The following is a 22,300-nucleotide window of genomic DNA, read 5'->3' on the forward strand; positions in this document are numbered from 1 at the left end:
TTGGTACTAGAGCAGGAAGAGATGCATAGATCAACACTACTAAACGGTCCTACCTCATAGGAATGGGAATTGATGGCACCCCACTCCAGTACTCTTGCCTGGAAAATCCCATGGACGGAGGAGCCTGGTGGGCTGCAGTCCATGGGGTCGCTGAGTCTGACACAACTGAGAGACTTCACTTTCACTTTTCACTTTCATGCACTGGAGAAGGAAATGGCAACCCACTCCAGTGTTCTTGCCTGGAGAATCCCAGGGAAGGGGGAGCCTGGTGGGCTGCTGTCTATGGGGTTACACAGAGTCAGACAAGACTGAAGCAACTTAGCAGCAAAGTGGCATTTCAATTGGGAGGGAGGGCAAGAATGGGTTCAAATGATGTTGAAACAATTGATAGTCATGTGGGGGAAAATGACTCAGTATTTCAAAATATGTTCTTGATGGACTAAAGATCCAAGCCTTAAGCAAAACAAAACAAACCCTATAACGTTACCAGAAAACTATATAGAGGATTATCATTTAGAACTTGGACGTACAGAGTGTTCTTCGGAGGCTGTCATAAAAAAGAAGCCAGTTGCCAGGTTTGACTACTTGAAAATCTGGGCGGCTGGCTGGTTTGGTGACGTGGATGGTGGGATATTCTGGGCTATAGGGGGGCCGAGGTCACCCCCACTCTCACCGCACCTCACCCCAGCCTCCACAGAGAGGCGATGACAGAGGAAGAAGGACCAACTTTTGAACCCAAAGCAAAAAGACCAAGTCTTTAGAAAAGAAAGACTCTGCCAAACTAGAGAAAAATCAGTGACACTCAAGTTCCCAAAAGAGCTTCCAAAAGTAACAGGGTTGCAAAGCAGAATGTTATAAGAGTGCCTTGGTTATCAGGCGCATTGAATTACAGGAAAGGGATTAATTCAGATCCGAATTGGCCTCTGCAAGCAGGAGAGAAGGGGAAAGAAGCAATTCCAAAATTTCTGGGACTTGTAGTATTTAAGATAGATCTCTGTTTTTCAATTAGCAAAAAACAAAATCAAGAAATACTTTGAGTAACAAAGGCTGATTAAGATGAATCCTCCTGGCAGTGACCAAATCAAGGTCAAATGTCTTGACTGGATTAAGGTAGCTGCAGGGAGGAGAAGGCAATGGCACCCCACTCCAGTACTCTTGCCTGGAAAATCCCATGGATAGAGCAGCCTGGTAGGCTGCAGTCCATGGTGTCACTAAGAGTCGGACACGACTGAGTGACTTCATTTTCACTTTTTATTTTCACGCATTGGAGAAGGAAATGGCAACCCACTCCAGTGTTCTTGCCTGGAGAATCCCAGGGATGGCGGAGCCTGGTAGGCTGCCGTCTATGGGGTTGCACAGAGTCGGACACAACTGAATTGACTTAGCAAGCAAGCAAGCTGCAGGGAAGTTCTTTCAGTAGGACCAAGTGCCCAGGGAAAGAGAACAAAGGGTGTGATCCCACCAAAGCTTGATGAATTCAAAATATGTGGAGTTATATCTTTGAGGAGGCATACCTAGAAAAATATTCTGAATCTAGGAATATGAAGCTGACTGGTACCAAGCAGGTAGTCAACAAAATTCTTTTCTTTGCAAAAATGAGTGATTTTTCATTTTTAAAAAATTAAGGTATAATTAACATAAATAAAATGTAGAATCTTAGGTGTTTCATTAAATGTGTTTTGACATTTGAATACAGCTGAAACAAGATGCAGAACATTTTCATTATCCCAGAAATTCCCTTTGAACCCCTATCTGGTAGATTTCCTCCACTTCCCTCAAAACCACCACTCTTCTGAAATTTTCCAATAATTAACTTTGCATGTTCTAGAATTTCACTTAAATGAAATCATACAATTATAAAAATGAAAAGCTATTAAGACAAAAGATGCCATGTTGTTGTTGTATAGTCACTAAGTCATGTCAGACTCAGGGGCCTGCAGCTCACCTGGCTCCTCTGTCCATAGGATTTCCTAGGCAAGAATATTGGAGTGGGTTGCCATTTCCTTCTCCAGGAGATCTTCCAGACCCAGGGATTGAACCCATGTCTCCTCCACCGGCAGGCAGATTCTTTATCACTGAGCCACCAGGAAAGCCCAAAGATGCCATAAACAAAATGCAAATATAAATTAAGTTGATACTTGTAGCTTGTTAAATAGTGAAGATTAACCATACTATGAAAGAGATATTCGTATGTTTAACTGTATATTGCAGACACGTAAATCATTTTTGGATCGTCTTCCCTGTTAACTATATACTGTAAGCTCCTGGAAGGCAGGCATTGGTCCTGTCTTCTCCATCCTACACTTCAGGCATTTTGCAAGATGCTTGGAACTTGGTCCTCAGTATGCACTGAATGGATGGATACATGCACGATTGAAGGTGGAGGATGGATTAAAGTCAGACAAGAGGTCTGAGTACCTATTTGGAGGTAATAGCCCTAGCTCTCAGTGAGCAGAGGAGAGAGAAAGCAGAGTTGAGAGATATGGAGCAGATAGAACAGACAGGATGAGGTGGCTGATTTGATAGTGTCTCCGGGGTGGTAAGGGGTGGGAGTGGGCACGAGAGCCCCCAGCTTTCTGGCCTGGGGAGCTGGGTTACTGCTGCCATTTACTGAGGATGGGAGCACAGAAGGAAATGCAGTTTTGGGGGAAGACTGTTGAAGAAGGCCAGTGTGGTTTTGTATTAGCTGTGCCAAGTTTCAGGGCCTCTGGGACATCCAGGTGGACACAGCCAACGTTAAGTTGGACCTACCAGAAGTTGTTCCAGTGCAAAACAGAGGTTTCTTGGCTCTGTGCTTGCTTCAACACATGCAGCTACAGTCACCATCATGGCAAAACAGAATCAGCTTGGAATATGTAGAAGGTCCCGCTGGGGGAGGCTGGCTGGGAAAAATGAAAGGGGACTCTTGTGCTGGTGTGTGTGTGTGTCTGCGGGTGGTGCAGGTAGGGGTGTGTGTGTGTGTGTGTGTGTGTGTGTGTGTGTGTGTGTGTTTGCTTGGGCCTGTTCCACACTTTCTGGGAGCCCTGGGGTGTCAGAACTGCCATCTCCAAGCTTCTAGAGTCTTCTGAAGCCCTGGCCTGATCTTTGGACCTTTGTTGACCAGGTTTCCCCCACTCCCTCTCCTCCAGTTCCTCGTGACTCTGTGGAGGAGGGGAGTTTGGCAGGCCTCCCGGGACAGCCGCCTAGGCAGGAGGAGGCTCAGAGGAGGGAAGAGCCAGGCCTGTAGTTTCTGGAGAACAACCGCTAATCTGCTAATCCGGGAACTGGAGAGGAGTGAGGGAGGGAGCGGGGGTTGTGGGGGTGGGTGGGGTAGAGAGCTGCTGTCCCGCCATGACTCAGCACTCTGCTGGGCTGGAGGGGTTGGGCTTGGGCTCCAAAAGTGCTTTGTCATGGAGGGAAGGAGCCCGCTGGAAGATTTTATTGTAGGGTGAGCCACATTCCCTAGTGTGATTAGGTGTCCAGGCTGGAAGGAACAAAGGGGTCTAGTTCACCCAGCCAGGCCTCAGATGGTGTTTCTGCAGGAAAGAGGAGGTGTCACTTTTTGTTTGTTTTTCTTCTTTTTTAAAGAATTTTTTCCCTTTTTTTTTTTGGCCTCACTGCGTGGCTTGCAGGATCTTATTGAATCCAGAACCTCCATAGTGAAAACACAGAATCCTAACCACCGACCACCAGGGAATTCTCTTTTCTTTTTTTTATGGACCCATTTTCTTTCTTATTGCTTTTCTGCCTCACACTGAGTTCTCAACAGATATTGGAGCTCTCTCCTTTCTAGGGATTGTTGCTATGAGGCTATGATTCCACAGCGGGGAAATCATAGACCTCAGAATATTAAGGCTTAGAAAGGACCTTAGAGTTTCCAGATCAGCCTATTTTACAGAAAAAGAAGTGAGAGGCCCATAAAACGCTGGGGCTTGCCTAAAGCCATTATCACTGGCAGAAACACAATCTGAAAATGAAGGACAAGACACTTGAGGGTGTGGTCATTAAAATGGATAAATGTGTTGCTGGAAAGTATATGAAACAATGTTATGTGAAAAAGCAGAGCCCAACATAGTTTGTGCAAAGCTGAGGACCATGAAGAGGATCACCCGGACCTGAAGCATGGCTGAGGATTGGGCAAGAATGGGTTAAACGATGTTTTCACTGACCAGCCGGTGTTTTTAAATATCTAGGATTTTCCCTGGAGTTAGTAAAGTGAAGTGTGAGGAAATCAGAGTTCAGAAATTGGAAACCATGATACTGAATCAGATTCTGGTACATTTCTGGATGTTGCAACCATGATTCAGAGAGTTTGTCCTTAAACTGTTTCTTGAAAATCCATCCGGCAATGTAGACTTAGTCTAGGCACTCAGGTTCCCCCTTTCTCAGGAGATTAAGGTCAAGACCTGGGATGTTAGAGGATAACTTGAAAATGGAAGACTCTTTTTTTTTTTTTTTTAAGTCTTTACTGAATTTGTTACAGCATTGCTTCTATGTTTTGGAGTTTTGGGGTGTGTGGGATCCTAGCTCCCCAGTGGGGGACCGAACCCTCACCCCCGTGCACTGGAAGGCGAAGTCTTAACCACTGGACTGCCAAGGAAGTCCTAGAAGGCTCACTTTTTAAGGCAACTCAGGCCTTATGGCATCTATGGGAGCTCCCTCTGGAAGAGTCCACAACCGCACTTGTGGCAGAGACCTTGTCCCACGGGCCCTGGCTGTCATTTACTTGTCTGACTTCCCACTGGACTTTGGGCTCCATCCTAACGGGTATCCCAGACCCTAGCGCAGTCCAGGGGCCCTTCCAGTTCTGATAGATTTCAGCCCTAGGGCCCTTCTCTGAGATCAGGCCCAGTGGAATACCCTGTCTCTGACTAGTCTCTTCCTATATCCTTCCAAAGGACCTGCTGGGTATGTGCCCACATTCTGAAAGCGTCAGTGAAGTCACCTGGCCTTTCTGAACTTTTTTTTGTTTGGCCACACCACATGGCATGTGGGATCTTGGTTCCCAGACCAGGGATCGAACCCTCCAGTGAAAGCTGGGAGTCTTAACAATTGAACCACCAGGGAAGTCTCCCTTTCTCAACTTTGATGCTTGTATCTATTTACAGTCTCTGGAGTCAACCCTACCCCATGCTACCCTGGGTGCCCACCCCTCCACACACACACTTTGGGTGCTCTTGTCACCATGATTCATGTTGCACCCCATGAGCTTATATCCAGCCACACGGCATACCCATGTCACCCAGTCCAGGCTCAGTCAGGCCCACCTTGGCCAAATCAGCAGAGGCCTGGTTCCACAAAAGGCAGCCTTGGACAGGGGGCAAGAGTAGTGTGGTGTGCTTGTCTTGGCAAGGCTGGGCAGGCAGAGGCTGGGATTGCCTCCTTGTGGAAGTGGAGACTGGTGTCTGCTTTGCCTCTTGTGCCGTGGACACTCGCTTCACCCACACCCAGCGAGGCTGCACAAGCACACTGCTCTGTCTGCTGGGGGAGGTTGAGGCAGAAGCTTGAGTTTCAGGCTGCACTGAGTAGTGGGTGGGAGGGGCGGGGACAGGACACCGAAGCTTGTTAGGAATCCTGTAGCCTGGGGCAGAGGGGAGGCTGAAGTATAAAGAACAGCGCAGGGCTAACCAGGCTGGGAGTCAGTAGAAGGTGGAAGGATGATTCATTGACTTTCTGGGAAGGGCAGTAGGGGCAGTCCAGGCAAGCTGGTTTTTCTGGCTGAGCCAGCGGATGGGGCCTCAGTGATCAGCAGAGGGGAGTCCTACATGTCCCAGGAAGAGGGGCAGGACCCAGAATACCTCATCGTTATGATGGAGAAGGCCCTAGTCAACCTGGGTGGCTACCAGTGCCCCTGGCTCCTATTTCCTGCCTGTACTACGATTTGCAGCCCTACCCCTCTCTAACTACCAGCATCCCCAGAACCCCTGGGGGTACCAAAATCCAAAGATGCCCAGTTCAGTTCAATCTCTCAGTAGTGTCTGACTCTTTGTGACCCCATGAACCACAACACACCAGGCCTCTCTGTCCATCACCAACTTCCGGGCTTTACTCAAACCCATGTCCATTGAGTCGGTGATGCTATCCAACCATCTCATCCTCTGTTATCCCCTTCTCCTCTCACCTTCAATCTTTCCCAAGTCCCTTATATAAAATGATGTAGTATTGGGACTTCCCTCCGGTCCAGTGGTTAAGACTCTGCACTTCCACTGCAGGGCATGGGTTCCATCCTTCATGGGGGAACTAAGATCCCACATGCTGTGTGGCACTGCCAAAAAATAAAATGAAAGAAAATAAAGTGGTAAGGTATTTGCATATAACCTATGCACATCTTCCTGTGTACCTTAAATTGTCTCTAGGTTACTTATGATACCTAATGCAATGTAAATGTTATGTAAATATGCCAGGCACATGGCAATTTCATGTTTTGCGTCTTGGAACTTTCTAGAATTTTCTTCAAAAATAATCTTGATCCGTTGGTTGAATCTGTGGCCGAGGAAGCCACAGATATGGATGACTGTAGTCTCTTTTCTGTCTGTCTCAGCTTTGTGAAATGCAAAGGTAAGCACTTTACTCCTCCGCTTATAACACCTGCCAGGCTCTACTCTGCTCTCGGGATAAAAGTCCAGGTCTACCGTGGAGGGAGAGGCCCTGCCCATCTGCCACCCACTCTCCCCCCAGGTCCTCCTCTTCAGCTATTCCCTGCTCCCCAGGAGCAGTCCCCTGCACCTCAGGGCTTCTGACAGCTGGTACCTCTGTCCAGGCTGTGTGCTGCCCTGACTTTTCTGTCTGAAGACAACCCAGCCTTTGACACCCAGCTCACAAAGCTTCCATGATGCTTCCCTATACCCCTGCAGAGCTGAGAATTTCCATTCTTTGTGCCCTCCTGTGCTCTGAACGTTTCTCCAGGGCCATAGGCAGTGACCTGCTCTGTACCTACCTCCTGCAGCAGAAGAGGAGCTCCTGCCCTGTTCACCCGGGCAGGGCCACCCATTCCTCCCTACAAGACCCTTAAAGTGCCAGGCTCCCAGGCCACCAAGAACTGAGTGTTAGATTCATTTAAGAGGCCAGCTCTTACTCACCTGTCCTGTTATTGACAGACCTCCCACCTCTTGCCTCGTAGGTTTGCTTTTTCTGTCTTAAGTAAGACCAGCTCTTCCTGCTCTCCACGAGGAAGATGCAGAGAGTACGTGAGCTTCTGTGGGGTCTGAGGATTATTTCCTGGCAGAGACTTGAGAACGCTGCAGAGCGGAGTGGTCTGTGACCACCTGGACCATGGGGACACTGACGGCATGTGGGATCAGGGTCTCCCTGCTCTGTGGACCTGTTCCCTTTGCCTGTGGTGGTGGCCACAGAGAGTTTCCTCGACTGGAGGAATTTGTGGGAGGTCACTAGGGGCCAGGGAGGAAAACTAGAAGGATGGATTCTCTCTGCGTGGAATCCCCTGACAGTCCAGTGGTTAAGATCTGGAGCTTTCACTGCTGGGGCATGCGTGCATGTGTGTTCAGCTGTGTCTGACTCTTTGCAACCCCTTGGACTATAGCCTACCAGGTTCTCCTGTTCATGAGATTCTCCAGCCAAGAATACTGGAGTAGGTTTCCATTTCCTTCTCCAGGGACTCTTCCCAATCCAGGGATTGAACCTGTGTCCGCTGCATAGGTGGATTCTTTACCAGCTGCACCATCTAGGAATCAGCCTCACTGCTGGGGACCAAGGTTTAATCCCTGGTTAAGAAACTAAGATGCAGCAAGCTGCATGGTGCAGCCAAAAAAAAAAAAAAAAAGCCACATGCTTCCTGGAGATGAGATTAGAGCATTCTCAGAATCGTTATATTCTACAAACATAACATGGCCAGAGAGTTTACATAAAGTAAGTTGACACCTTATTATTGCTGAAACCAGCTGCATCTCTTGAGGAGGAGGTGGGGCAGGTCGTGGCACTAGAAGCAGTCTCTGCTTTTCGGAGGAGGAACCTGACTGTCAGAGTGGTTTGGTTCAGTGACTGCTGGGCTGGACGTCGCACAGCTGGGTAAGAGGCAAGGCTGTGTGACTGGAGCTCAGTCTAATTGTGGGATAATTTTCCAGATCTGCGACCCTGATTGTTGTTCAGTCGCAAAGTCATATCCGACTCTTTGCAGCTCCATGGTCTGCACCATGTCAGGCTTCTCTGTCCTTCACTGTCTCTTGAGTTCGCTCAAATTTATGTCGATTGAGTTGGTGATGCTATCTAACTATCTCATCTTCTGACATCCCCTTCTCCTTTTGCCATCAATCTTTCCCAGCATCAGGGTCTTTTTCAATGAATTGGCTCTTTGAATCAGGTGGCCAAAGTATTAGAGCTTCAGCTTCAGCATCGGTCCTTCTAATGAATATTCAGGGTTGATTTCCTTGAGGATTGACAGGTTTGATCTCCTTGCTGTCCAAAGGACTCTCAAGAGTATTCTCCAGAATCACAGTTCAAAAGCATCAGTTCTTTGGCCCTCAGCCTTCTTTATGGTCCAGCTGTCACATTCATACATGACTACTGAAAAAACTGTAGCTTTGACTGTATGGCCCTTTGTCGGCAAAATGAAGTCTCTGCTTTTTAATATGCTATCTAACTTTGTCATAGCTTTTCTTCTAAGGAGCAAGTACATAGTACAATTCTCATGGTCCATGACCCTGGACCATGAAGCACAAAGAAAGAAGACCTTTGAGATCCCAGTTGCCTGGAGACTGAAATAGGCTTGTAGGTAGAGAGCAGTTCCTCAGCTCCAAATCCAGGCAAAGATAAGCCAGCCCCCATTTTTGACCAGCTTTAACATGCCCCAGTTGGCAGTTGACACTTGGCACTTTCAAAGCTGCAATTCCACTAGCAGCTATAACAGGCAGTTTTTAAAACCACTAAGCTGGTTTGGTTAGTAACCAGAGACTGCTTGGTGGGAGTTTTGTGATGCTTTAGAGGGCATCGTTGGGGACCCCATGACAAGGTTCAGGCTGTGCACTTGGTCTTGAGTTATCTCCCAAGCTTGGTGCTTGTGGCTGGCAGGCCTATGAAGTGACTAGAAGGCCTGGGGACCCTTGACTATTCCATGGCATCCCTGAGTGGGGCAGCTGGATCCAGACCCACTCCTGAGCCTTGAGAGTACTCCAGGCTTGTTGCTATTTAGTTACTAAGTCATATCCAACTCTTTGCAACCCTGGGCACTGTAGCCTGTCAGGCTCCTCTGTCCACAGGATTTCCCAGGCAAGAATATTGGAGTGGGTTGCCATTTCCTTCTCCCAGGGATCTTCCCGACCCAGGGATCAAACTCACATCTCCTCCTAGAATATACTGTTCACAGGGACCAAGGCTGGCTCCTCACATGCCTGTGCTCCCCATGGGCCTGAGGCTTGTCTGTAAGCAGAGGTGGACACACCAAGGTTGGGGAGCTGTCAGTAATGCCTGTTCCCAGGGTTTGCAGCCCTCATTCCTGGGGGGAATCTGAGGATCGTGTGGACTTTCCCAAAAAAGTCTGGGTCCCTGCCACTGAGGCTGCCTACATATCAGGGCACGTAGGAACTGCTTCCCAACTGCGGCAATGCCAGTCCCTCAGCAGGGCCTCAGCCCACCCTTGGCCTTCTCAGCAGAGGATTCGCCCGCCATTCAGATGGAGCTCGTGGTCTAGGGCAGATGCCTGTGCCAGACCCAGGGGAACCTTCCCAAGGGAGGGTACAACGCGCTCTTTCCCTTCCCTTCTTTTAGTTCTTGCTGCACGGATGACATTCCAACCCCCTTTCACACATCCCTGCCTTTTGTAATTCTTTGGAGTCAGTTGGAATTCAGCAGCTCTCTCTATTTTTTTTCATACTTGCTCACATGTCCAGCTGTCCTTTCAGTACTATGGGTGTGTATGTGGTGGTAGTGGCAGCAATCCAGATATTTCGCTGTTTCTGAAATTGATGATTTCCCCAAGATCCACGCCTACTTCCCCACATCCACCCCAACTTCTGGGTACTGAATCCAAATTTTCCTTCGGGGCAGCATTCTGCCACTTGCGCCACCCCCCCCCCCTATTCCAGTCCCTGCCCTGTGATTAGAATGGGCTTTGTCCCCACATTTGGAGAGAGAGACACATTATCTGTCACTTGCAAAACATTTTCCAGTCAATTTTCTTTTTTCTACATATATATATATATATATTTAATTTATTTTATTTGACCATGCTGGGCAGCAGGCAGGATCTTAGTTCTCCAGCCAGGAATCACACCTGTGTTCTCTGCATTGAGAGCTCAGAGTCTTAACCACACGACTGCTGGGGAATTGCCCAATTTACTTTTTAGATCACCTAAAGGGCAACTAATTCCTTCATGAGTCACAGCATTTTCAAGCCAGGAAGTTCATTTATAGACTGTCTAATCTAATATAGTCATTCAGTCAACATTTTGAAATGCTGGTTTTGGGCCAGGCCTTAGATAAAGAAACTGAGGCCCACCAAGAGAAGGGGCCTGACTCAGGGCTTCACAGAAGGTGTGTCGTCGAGCCAATGACCAGGACCTAGGCCTCCTGACCCCCAAGCCAGCATTTTCTCATTATGTTTGTCTGCTTCCTGAGATTAAATCTCAATGCAGTGTGTGCAGATGGATATGCGAGCGTGAGAAAGATGGAGGGCTAGATGCTAAGCAGTGAGCATTGCTTCCTGGGCCAAGCAGACAAAGTGCTAAAGGCAGCAGAGAAAGGGACAGAGAAAAAGGAGAAAATGCAGAGCTGTCCACTCTCAAAACCGCATTTATGAAAAACTCAGCACACACACACACATAAAAATCACACCCGCATACACACCGCTTGCCCTGTAGGGAACAACTAAAGAGGCGGTCAGACAATTCAGCTATGCAGTCAGTACTGGGTTGAGCCGTGGAGACGCAGTGACAAGTGAGTTCCAGTAGTGTCTGACCACAATCCCTTCGAGCGTCTGTAATGACTACCTTGCCGGCCATACCTGCTGGCTACAAGGGCTGCATTGAGCCCTGAAGTCAGCCCCCCATGGGGCCCTGGGGTGAGCGAGGAGCAGTTAGCAACTGAGAGTGGGGCCTGTGGAAACACTGCCCAGAACTGGCCAGAACAGATTCCAGATGCCCTGTGCTTCTCTCCAGGAGTCAGAGGGAAACTGGAGCTGGAATCAAACCAACTGGGCACCTGTGGTGGGGCCGTCAAGGATGCTCGCTCCGCTGCCCCCCTCAAGCCCCCACCCTTGTCTTTTTTTTCCTTTCTTGGGGCTGCACTGCATGGCCCATGGGATCTTATTCCCTGACCAGAGATTGAACTTACACCCACCTGCAGTGGAAGCGCAGGGTCTTAACCACTGGACTTCAAGGGAAGTCGCTCACTCTTGTCTTTCTGAACTTCACTGACCTTTCACCGCATTTGCTACCAGCAGCCTCCCCCGAGTGCCAGGCACAGTTGTCTGACAGGTGGCCAAGCCAGCTGGGGCTGCAGGAGGCCTCAGTCCTCCTGGTGTCTCCCCTGGCGTCCCACCTCACCCACTCCCGTCCTGACTGTGTCCAACAGGGCCATGTGGGCCGTACCTCTGTGCCTTTTCTTATGCCTTTCCTCCCCAGAGCCGTGCCCTTCAGCCTATCAAAGACCTGCCCTTCTTTCCAGCTCCCCTGGTCTGGATCCTGCTTCTGCTGAGGAGTCTTCCAGGATTCAGAGCTAACGTCTTTCTTCCCCTGACCTTGGTCCCTTCAGCCTTTATTGAATGACAGTGGGCACCTGTGTCATTCCATCATCATCATCGCTCCGTGGCCTCGAGACTGAGGGCTCAGTGGACTCAGGAACCTTGTTTTCCTCTCTGCTCCCGGTACGTGAGCCTGAACCCTGGCACACGGCAGGCACTCGGTGCAAACTCTGGTTGCGTGTAATTGAATTGCTGTGAAAAGGAGGAATCCTTGTCCCAGGAAGGTCCTTCCTTCCCTCCAACATGGTTCTTTGCACTTAACTAAAGAATTAGAGAGGACCCCTCCTGCATTTCTGCATAAAAGCCCAGAATGAGAACCTCAGAGGCAAAATTGGAATTGGCCTCATAGGATCTTAGTTCCCCAGAGATCAAATCCGTGCCTCTTGCAGTGGAAGCATGGAGTCCTAATCACTGGACTTTCAGGGAAGTCCCTGCCTAAAGCCCTTGAGCTGAAAACTCCTGTTTTCCAAGATCAGGGGTCCACAGGCCCAAGCTCTGCCCAGCTGGGTGGGTTAAAGTCAATTCTCTTTCTTAAAAATGAATCCAATAATAATACAATTGATGCTTAATAATAAAAACAAATAATAATAAAAAAGCGAATACTTACAAGATATGTCAAACATTTGCCAGATAAGAAGACTGAGGCACCGAATTACAAAGTAACTTGTCCAAGCACATCTGCACTTCAGATCCAAAGCCCACTCGCTTTTTTGTTTAATTTTTTATTTTCTGCCACACAGCTTGTAGGATCCTAGTTCCTCGACCAGGGATTGAACCCGAGCCCCAGCAGTGAAAGATCAGAGTCCTAACCACTGGACCACAAGGGAATTTCTAGACCCCACACTCTGACTCCTCCTAGCCCCCCTCCCATTGCCCAGGGTAGTCAGCCCTCTGCTACAGCCTGTCCTCTGCTCACCGCTCCTCTCTCTTTGCCTAGGACCCATTATGGGGTGTCTTACAGTGGGGTAGTAAGTGCTTATGCAATGGATGAGTGGGGTTTGGGCATTCTGTCTGCTTACCCAGCTTATTGCTAGGAGGGCATGGAGGGCATGAGAGGGAGAAACAAAAATGCTGGGCCCAGCAGCACAGACACTCCCACCCCAAGCCCAGCTTCCAGGACACCCTGATCCTCTTGGCCATGTCTAGGGAAAGGAATGTTTCTGTAAAGCTCTCGGATTTCAGGTTGGCTCTGTCACAGTGAGAGTAAGGTCAGAGGGCCTGAGTTGCCTCTTGGCCAACCCCCAAGAAAGTACTCGAGGGGAAGACTCCTGAGGTTGTGCCAAGGAGGATGCGAGGCAGGAGACAGGTGGGCCCCAGGGGCTGGACAGCTGGAGTTTGTCAAGTGGAGTAAAACTGAAGCTTTGTTCTCACCCAGACACTCCAAGGACAAAGCTAGTGGCAGAAGCTAAGCTCTGTTCGGATAGAGATACAATGACCCCTCCTGAGGTCAAGGAAAGCTTCTCTGTCTGCACACATGCAGGAAGGCTCCTTGGGGATCAAAAAGAGAGGGGCTCCACCCCATAAGTGTGGGCACGCACCTACAAGCCTCTGAGGTAAGATCCATCTTAGCAAAAAGTTGAGCACGTATGTTGGGGAGGGTCCTAGGACAGGTCAAGTGTGAAAAAAGAAACAAGTTGGGACTTCCCTGGGGGTCCAGTGGCTAAGACTCTGCGTCCTCAATTCAGGAACCCCAGGTTCCATCCCTGGTCAGGGGACTAGGTCCCACACACCATACGAACACTCGACAAAGCCAAATAAATAAATAAATAAATATTTACAAATTTTAAAACAAACGAACAAAAGATAATCTGCCAAAGGTAAACAAAGACCCAGAAGGACTGCCCTATGGAAGTGATTCGTATCGCCTTTGTGGCGCTTTTTATGCTCTGCTCTCTGGGTGTGTATTTCCGCCTAACTTCTGACTTAAGTAAATATATTATTTCCCTGTGTGCTCTCCTAAATGTTGCGCTGTGTCTTAATAATAAATTTGATACCCGTTTTTGCAGTTGTTGCTTCCTAGAAACATTCTTGCTTTCAAACAGGGGAAAGAGCCAAGACCATTTTTCTTCTAGCATCTAGCCCCTGGTGGTCTACTGGTGAGGATGCCTGGTTTTAACCCAATCTACCCAGGTTTGATTCCTGGGCAGGGAGCTAAGATCTCTTTTCTGGATTGCTTGCTGCTTTCTCTCCTGGATCAGAGGGATGAGAGAGCTGGGAGGGCTACCTCAGTCAGGATGGTTTTGATTTCAGGCCACAAAACTCAACCCATACTAGCGGAGCAACAAAGGGGATTTGTTGGCTCTTGTAGCTGAGAAATCAAGTGGGCTTCAGGCATGGTTCCATCAGGGCTCTGCTTCTATCTCTCTGTGATTCTCTCTGGGATCTGCTCCCATTCATGGAGCTTCTCCCTCAGGCTATCTTTCAGCAGCCTCCAGGGTTGCAGTTCTTCTTCCAGAGGTAACATTAGATGTATCACTCTCACCCCTTCATTTCCCAAGCATTGTCTCATCAGGTCTTTTATCAGTCAGTACTGGAGAAGGAAATGGCAACCCACTCCAGTGTTCTTGCCTGGAGAATCCCAGGGACGGGGGAGCCTGGTGGGCTGCCATCTATGGGGTCGCACAGAGTTGGACACGACTAAAGCGACTTAGCAGCAGCAGCAGCAACGGCCCCTCAGAGTGTCTGATTTTAAATGACTGCTTAAGTAAACCTAGAAGATGGAGCTGATGAGTGATTCAAAGTGGCATTTGGGCCCCAGGGCTCAACTGGAGACAGGAGGAGTTTCTGCCAAGCGCTCTCTTGTCTGGCTTGCTGGTATCCTTTTACCAAATAATACAATTATCTCAGAGGCAGGACATTGGAGCTGGGGCGCCTAGACCTGTGCCTTACAGAGTTCTACTACCAAGTGTCTGTCTGAAGACCTCTGAGGAGCCCAGCACTCTGATTTTGGAGGTGCCACTGTGCATCACAGCAAATACATTAAAATGTAGGTACACACCTCATTCAACTTAATGGAAAAGTAACTAAAAATAGTTGAGCTCAATTGCAGTTGAATACGTGACAATGTCGCAGTTTATAAACACATCCTTAAAAATTTTTTTTTTGCCAGGCCACGTGACTGGCAGGATCTTAGTTCTCTCCACAGGGATTGAACCCAGCCCCTTGGCAGTGGAAGTGCAGAGTCCTAACCACTGGACCACCAGGAAATTCTCAATATTTACTTTTATGCTTTTATTGTTTTTCTTTCTTCGTCTTTTTTTCCTTTACCATCACATCACCCCTTTGTTTTTGGTAATCACATACTTCAACCATCTCCAACCTTTCTTCCTCCTGGTTTCTTTTTAAAAATTAAAAAAAAAATTATTATTTTGGTTGCACTGGGTTTTCGTTGCTGCACTCTTTTTTGCGGAGTCCAGGTTCTAGGCACACAGGCTTCAGTAGTTACATCACGCGGGCTCAGTAGTGTGGCTCACGGGCTTTGTTGCTCGGCAACATGCGGGATCGTCCAGGACCAGCGTCCAACCCGTATCACCTGCGTTGGCAGGCAGATGCCTATCGTCTACCTCCAAGGAAGTCCTGCTATTCTCTTTTTGAATTTAGGGACCAACACGTTTTCTTGGGCCTTGGCAAAGCTTGTGAGCCCTAGGCCCAGGGCCTGCGGTGCTTATTATGGGGAACTCTCTGGGTGGAGACTAGTAACGGTGATGGTGTGCGCATGTGCCTGATCCGACACCAGGCCTGAAGCCAGACCTGTGGAAGTTGGTCCCAACTCTGCTGCTAACTAACTAAGTGGACTTGGGCAAGTTGCCAGTCTCTCTGGGGCTCCATGTGGTCAGTCGTCAACTGGAGATAAGGACGCTTGCACTTCTTCCCTGTTTACCTCCTAGAGGAGCATTCCTTCCAGCTGGCATTGCAAAGAGGATTAACTGGAAGTTACTTTCAGTTCAGTTCAGTTCACTCGCTCAGTTGTGTCTGACTCTTTGCGACCCCATGAATCGCAGCATACCAGGCCTCCCGGTCCATCACCAATTTCCGGAGTTCACTCATACTCATCTGCATCAAGTCAGTGATGCCATCCAGCCGTCTCATCCTCTGTCGTCCCCTTCTTCTCCTGCCTCTAATCCCTCCCAGCATCAGAATCTTTTCCAATGAGTCAACTCTTTGCATGAGGTGGCCAAAGTACTGAAATTTCAGCTTTAGCATCATTCCTTCCAAAGAAATCCCAGGGCTGATCTCCTTCACAATGGACTGGTTGGATCTCCTTGCAGTCCAAGGGACTCTCAAGAGTCTTCTCCAACACCACAGTTCAAAAGCATCAATTCTTCAGCACTCAGCCTTCCTTACAGTTCAACACTCACATCCATACATGACCACAGGAAACACCATAGCCTTGACTAGATGGACCTTTGTTGGCAAAGTAATGTCTCTGCTTTTGAATATGCTATCTAGGTTGGTCATAACTTTCCTTCCAAGGAGTAAGCGTCTTTTAATTTCATGGCTGCAATCACCATCTGCAGTGATTTGGGAGCCCAAAAAAATAAAGTCTGACACTGTTTCCACTGTTTCCCATCTATTTCCCATGAAGTGATGGGACTGGATGCCATGATCTTTGTTTTCTGAATGTTGAGCTTTAGGCCAACTTTTTCACTCTCCACTTTCACTTTCATCAAGAGGTTTTTTAGTTCCTCTTCACTTTCTGCCATAAGGGTGGTGTCATCTGCATATCTGAGGTTATTGATATTTCTCCCGGCAATCTTGATTCCAGCTTGTGTTTCTTCCAGTCCAGCATTTCTCATGATGTACTGTGCGTAGAAGTTAAATAAGCAGGGTGACAATATACAGCCTTGACATTCTCCTTTTCCTATTTGGAACCAGTCTGTTGTTCCATGTCCAGTTCTAACTGCTGCTTCCTGACCTGCATACAGATTTCTCAAGAGGGAGGTCAGGTGGTCTGGTATTCCCATCTCTTTCAGAATTTTCCACAGTTTCTTGTGATCCACACAGTCAAAGGCTTTGGCATAGTCAATAAAGCAGAAATAGATGTTTTTCTGGAACTCTTGCTTTTCCATGATCCAGTGGATGTTGGCAATTTGATCTCTGGTTCCTCTGCCTTTTGTAAAACCAGCTTGAACATCAGGGAGCTCATGGTTCATGTATTGCTGAAGCCTGGTTTGGAGAATTTTTAGCATTACTTTACTAGCATGTGAGATGGGTGCAACTGTGCGGTAGTTTGAGCATTCTTTGGCATTGCCTTTCTTTGGGACTGGAATGAAAATTGACCTTTTCCAGTCCTGTGGCCACTGCTGAGTTTTCCAAATTTGCTGGCATATTGAGTGCAGCACTTTCACAGTTTCATCTTTGAAACAGCTCAACTGGAATTCCATCACCTCCACTAGCTTTGTTCTTTCTAAGGCCCACTTGACTTTGCATTCCAGGATGTCTGGCTCTAGGTGAGTGATCACACCATCATGATTATCTGGGTCATGAAGATCTTTTTTGTACAGTTCTTCTGTGTATTCTTGCCACCTCTTCTTAATATCTTCGGCTTCTGTTAGGTCCAGACCATTTCTGTCCTTTATTGAGCCCATCTTTGCATGAAATGTTCCCTTGGTATCTCTAATTTTCTTGAAGAGATCTCTAGTCTTTCCCATTCTGTTCTTTTCCTCTATTTCTTTGCATTGATCGCTGAAGAAGGCTTTCTTATCTCTCCTTGCTATTCTTTGGAACTCTGCATTCAGATGCTTATATCTTTCCTTTTCTCCTTTGCTTTCCACCTCTCTTCTTTTCACAGCTATTTGTAAGGCCTCCCCAGACAGCCATTTTGCTTTTTTGCATTTCTTTTCCATGGGGATGGTCTTGATTCCTGTCTCCTGTACAATGTTACGAACCTCATTCCATAGTTCATCAGGAACTCTATCTATCAGATCTAGGTCCTTAAATCTATTTCTCACTTCCACTGTATAATCATAAGGGATTTTATTTAGGTCATACCTGAATAGTCTAGCGGTTTTCCCTACTTTCTTCAATTTGAGTCTGAATTTGGTAATAAGGAGTTCATGATCTGAGCCACAGTCAGCTCCTGGTCTTGTTTTTGTTGACTGTGTAGAGCTTCTCCATCTTTGGCTCCAGAGAATATAATCAGTCTGATTTCAGTGTTGACCATCTGGTGATGTCCATGTGTAGAGTCTTCTCTTGTGCTGTTGGAAGAGGGTGAGCTATGTAAACTCAATTTCTTTGGGATCCATTTAACAGAGTTACTCTGGTGGCTCAGACCATAAAGGATCTGCCTGCAAGGCAGGAGACCCTGGTTCGATCCCTGGGTAAGGAAGATCCCTGGAGAATGGAATGGCTACCCACTCTGGTGTTCTTGCCTGGAGAATTCCCATAGACAGAGGGGCCTGGTGGACTACAGTCCATGGGGTCGCAGAGAGTCGGACATGGCTGAAGCGACTAAGCACAGCACAGCATACGTGGAATCATGCAGGAATTTTCCTTCGCTGACTGGCTTATTTCACTTAGTATGAAGTTCATCCACATTGTGCAGATGAGAGGGTTTTCTGCCTTTTTAAAGGCTGAATGATATTCCACTGTGTGTTTATGCCCCATTGTCTTCATCCATTCATCTATTGATAGGCATTTGTGTTGCTTCTACTTTGGGGCTATTTTGAATTAGGCTGCAGTGAACATGGGAGCCCAGATGTCTCTTTGAGATCGTATATTTCAGTTGCCTAATGTCCCCAGTTTCATCCATGTAGCATATTGCAGATTTTCCTTTGTGTTGAAGGCTGAATAATGTTCCACTGTATGTATAGATGACATTTTCCCTACCCATTCATCCATCAGTGGACATTTAGGTGGCTTCCAGGTTTTAACTACTATGAGTAATGCTGCTGTGAACATAGGGTCTCTTGGAGGCCCTGAGTTAAATTCTTTTTAGTGTATACCAAGAAGTGAAATTGCTAGGTTGGATGGTAGTTTTATTTTCAACTTTTTGAGGAAGATTGCTCATTCCTTTGATGGCTCCAAAGTACTCCATTGTGTGGATGTACTATTGTTTATTCTGCTTATTGATGGGCACTTGGCATTTTTTCCAGGCTTAGGCTGTTACAAATAAGGCTGCAATAAATAGCCTTGCCCCTGTGTCTTTTTGTATTGTTTGTGGTGAATCTTTAAGATAGATTCCTAGAAGTGGGATCACAAGATCAAAGGGCCAATACCCAAGCAGGTATTGCCAAATTCCCTGTCAACGGGACGGTTCCATTCCCACCAGCAAAGCGTGAGAATGTCTGTCTTCTCACAGCCTGGACAAGAGAGTGTTTTGTTAAACTTTTGGATTTTTGCCAATCTGATCAGCAAGAATTAGTTCCTTGGAGCAATTTGCATTTCTTTAACTACAAGCTTGGTTGAGCATCTTTTTATGTAGTTTTGAAATATTTATTTGCTTTTCTTTTTCTGTAAACTGTATTTGTAGTGCATCTTTCTCACAGTTGGTTGGCATTTCAATTTATATTAGAAGCACTTTGTGTTTATTCTAAGAATGTTAACTCTTTTGTGATGCAGTTGTAAATCTTTTTTTTTTTTTTAAACCAGTCTGTCATTTGTCTTTTAAGATTTTATTTATTTAAGTTAATTTTGGGGCCATGACAAAAACTTCAGTTACATGAAACTTATTGATGTTTCCCTTTATTGCTTCTGGATGTTGAGTCAAAATTAGGAAAGATTTCCCTGGCCCAAGATTATAGAGGGATTTATTCATGTTTCCCTTTAATGCTTGGATGGTTTCCTTTTGTTGTTGTTTCTAATGTGGACCATTTTAAAAGACTTTATTGAATTGTTTACAATATTGCTTCTGTTTTAGGCTTTGATTTCTTGTCCCCAAGGCTTGGGGGATCTTAACTCCCTGACCAAGGATTGAACCCCCACCCCCTGCATTGGAAGGCAAAGTCTTAACCAATGGACCATCATGGAAGTCCCAGGATGGTTTCGTTTGTTATACCCAATCTCCAGTTTCTTTGGAATGTATCCTGGAATACAAAAGGAACACCTCCCGGTGTTTCTGATTCCACAGGGCTCTCCAGTTATCCCAACACTAAGTGTTACACCAGCTATTCTTTCCCCACAATTTGTGATGCTGCCTTCTCTGGTGGCTCAGACGGTAAAGAATCTGCCTGCAATGCGGAAGACCTGGGTTCGATCCCTGGGTTGGGAAGATCCCCTGGAGTAGGAAATGGCAACCCCCTCCAGTATTCTTGCCTGGAGAGTTGCATGGATAGAGGAGCCTGGTGGGCTACAGTCCACAGGTCATATGACTCGTATGCTCAGTCCATACTGAGCAACTGAAAGTTTCGGTTCCTTTGTCATGTATAAGCTCTCCATAGGCCATGGCGGCTGTTTCTGGATTTTGTACTCTGTTGTCCTGGGGACTCACTTCATCTCATTCAGCACTGCTCAGGACCCTGCTCTCCAAGAGCATTCCTGAGGATGGCCCCACCTGACCACAAGGCCCTTTCCTCCAGGCTCAGAGGTCCAGCTCTGCGAGGTCAAGCTCCCTTGGAGAGGGAGACCTGTTGGAGCCAAATTCACACCCACCCAGACTCTGCAGATGAGGAGGTATTTCTGGAGAATGACCTTCAGAGAGGAGGGCTCTCTACCAGTAGGAGCACCTGTTCTGTCCCCAGGAAGGGATCAGTTCAGTTCAGTTCAGTCGCTCAGTTGTATCCGACTCTTCACAACCCCATGGACTGCAGCATGCCAGGCTTCCCTGTCCATCACCGTCTTCCGGAGCCTACTCAAACTCATGTCAATTGCATCAGCGATGCCATCCAACCATCTCATCCTCCTCCTCCTTCTCCTCCCACCCTCAGTCTTTCCCAGCATCAGGGTCTTTTCCAATGAGTCAGTTCTTCGCATCAGGTGGCCCAAGTATTGGAGTTTCAACTTCAGCATCAGTCCTTCCAATGAATATTCAGGACTGATTTCCTTTAGGGTTGACAGGTTGGATCTTCTTGCAAGGAGGAAGGGATGGTGTGATGAAGTATTCTACCAGCGCTGGGGCCAGGGAGAATCTAGTGCTTGGCTAATGATGGCTCTTGAAGGATCATTTCTTCCAAGAAAAGACAGAACAACCATTTCTCACCCACCCATCAATATTTACTTAAATTCTACTTCACAGTAAACATTATGCTTTGTGCTATGAGGAAAGAGAATCAATACACTGTTCTTGCTTCTCTGGGGAGATAAAAACAGATGCTCTGAGAGCTAAAAGCATCATGATGGGAGACATGAGCGGGGCGACTTCCAGGCCCCCAGTGCTTAGGACTCAGCCTTCCAATACAAGGGGTGAGGGTTCGAATCCTAGTTGGGGAACTAAGATCCAACATGCTGCTGGACTGCAGCAGAATCAGGCTGTTCATTATTACAATCAAGTGACTTCAGATTGTTCCTTGAGCCCCAGGAAGTCACACCCATGTCATCTGAGTGTCCCCTGCCCTGACACCCACCCACTCCCACTGTCTCCATCTCTTTCACACTGAGTTCCGCTCCTTGTGTCCCCCGCGCCATGCTTTCTAGCCTGCTCTGTGTCGTGGACCCTCACCAGTCTCACTCTCCTGCCTGCCAGAGGGGTGCCTGGGTAAAAGAACAGAGGACAGGCATCTCCCTAACATGGGGTCTGGGTTTCCCTTCATGTCACCCACGGTGGCTGGAGGAGAATGGTCCTTGAAGAACCCTAAAGGGAAACTGTCAAAAATTTACACGGAGTGATGAAGCCAAGCAGACATCACCCTGAGACTTGGGAGGGGTTCGAATGATTCTCCCGCCCCCTCCATGTAGTTATTATGCTTATTTTCATAGAGCAAACCAAGCTGATGGGATCAGATCTCATGGTCCTGAAGTCTGGAGTTAATTCAAGGGCCATTAGCTAAAGGGACAAGAGGGTGACACTGGGGTTCAAAGCTCGTAATCCCTTCTGCTCTCCTGCTGAGACCCCTGGACATCTTTCTGACAATTAAGTAAAATAAATTGTCATGAGCCAAGCCAGTGACCAGGCAGCCCAGAGGTCAGTGGAGGAAAGAAGCTGACTTTGGGGCCTGGCTGACCTGTTAGGGAGGGCTTGGCAGGGAGTCTGTTCGGAGGTTAATCAGTGCCTTGTCTTGCTCCACATCTCCTGGGAGAGGAGATGGAGGCCCCTGTTACTTTGGCTCTAAGAGATGTTTTGGGCCTACCTTGCTAAAAGTACTGTTTCAGTTTGTAAGTTTTCAACATGTTTGCGTGTCCAAAGAGAAGGAAGTTAAAGCCTTCACACACAGACAGGAAGTTTCATCATCCTAGGCACATGGGAGTCAGGAGGGGTCCGGTATAGGGAGTGACCAACGCATCTGACCCCACGAGGAACTAAACAGAGAGCGCAAGGCTGTGCACTATTCTGAAAGCCTTGGGGCTGCTGTTGAAAACCCACCCACTGTCTGGGAGAGGAGAGATACCTTCGCAGAGAGCTCCACTTTGTCAAATGCCACTGGGGGTAAAGGTGTAGAAACTTCAGGCACATAGAGGTGATTCCCTCCTTCCCTGACCATCCCTACAAGGACCAATGAAAGGAGAACAACCTGAGTTTCCCCAGAGATTCCCCTG

At 47.6% G+C, this 22,300-nt stretch overlaps 1 long non-coding RNA gene across 2 annotated transcripts in view; it reads left to right on the forward strand.

Annotated features, from left to right (window-relative positions):
• The window catches only part of LOC114110147 (uncharacterized), a 31,792-nt gene that overhangs the window by 1,703 nt on the left and 7,789 nt on the right, over positions 1 to 22,300 (forward strand). Inside the window, exon 1 of one of the 2 annotated variants that reach the window (XR_006057497.2) lies at positions 16,767 to 17,121. The exons of the other annotated variant lie outside the window; for it this stretch is intronic. This is a non-coding gene — a long non-coding RNA (uncharacterized LOC114110147). Of the gene's footprint in view, positions 1 to 16,766; positions 17,122 to 22,300 lie in introns of those variants that run through there. 2 annotated transcript variants of the gene reach the window in all.

Source organism: Ovis aries, chromosome 21 (assembly GCF_016772045.2).
Source record: "Ovis aries strain OAR_USU_Benz2616 breed Rambouillet chromosome 21, ARS-UI_Ramb_v3.0, whole genome shotgun sequence".
NCBI classification, from domain to species: Eukaryota; Metazoa; Chordata; class Mammalia; order Artiodactyla; family Bovidae; genus Ovis; species Ovis aries.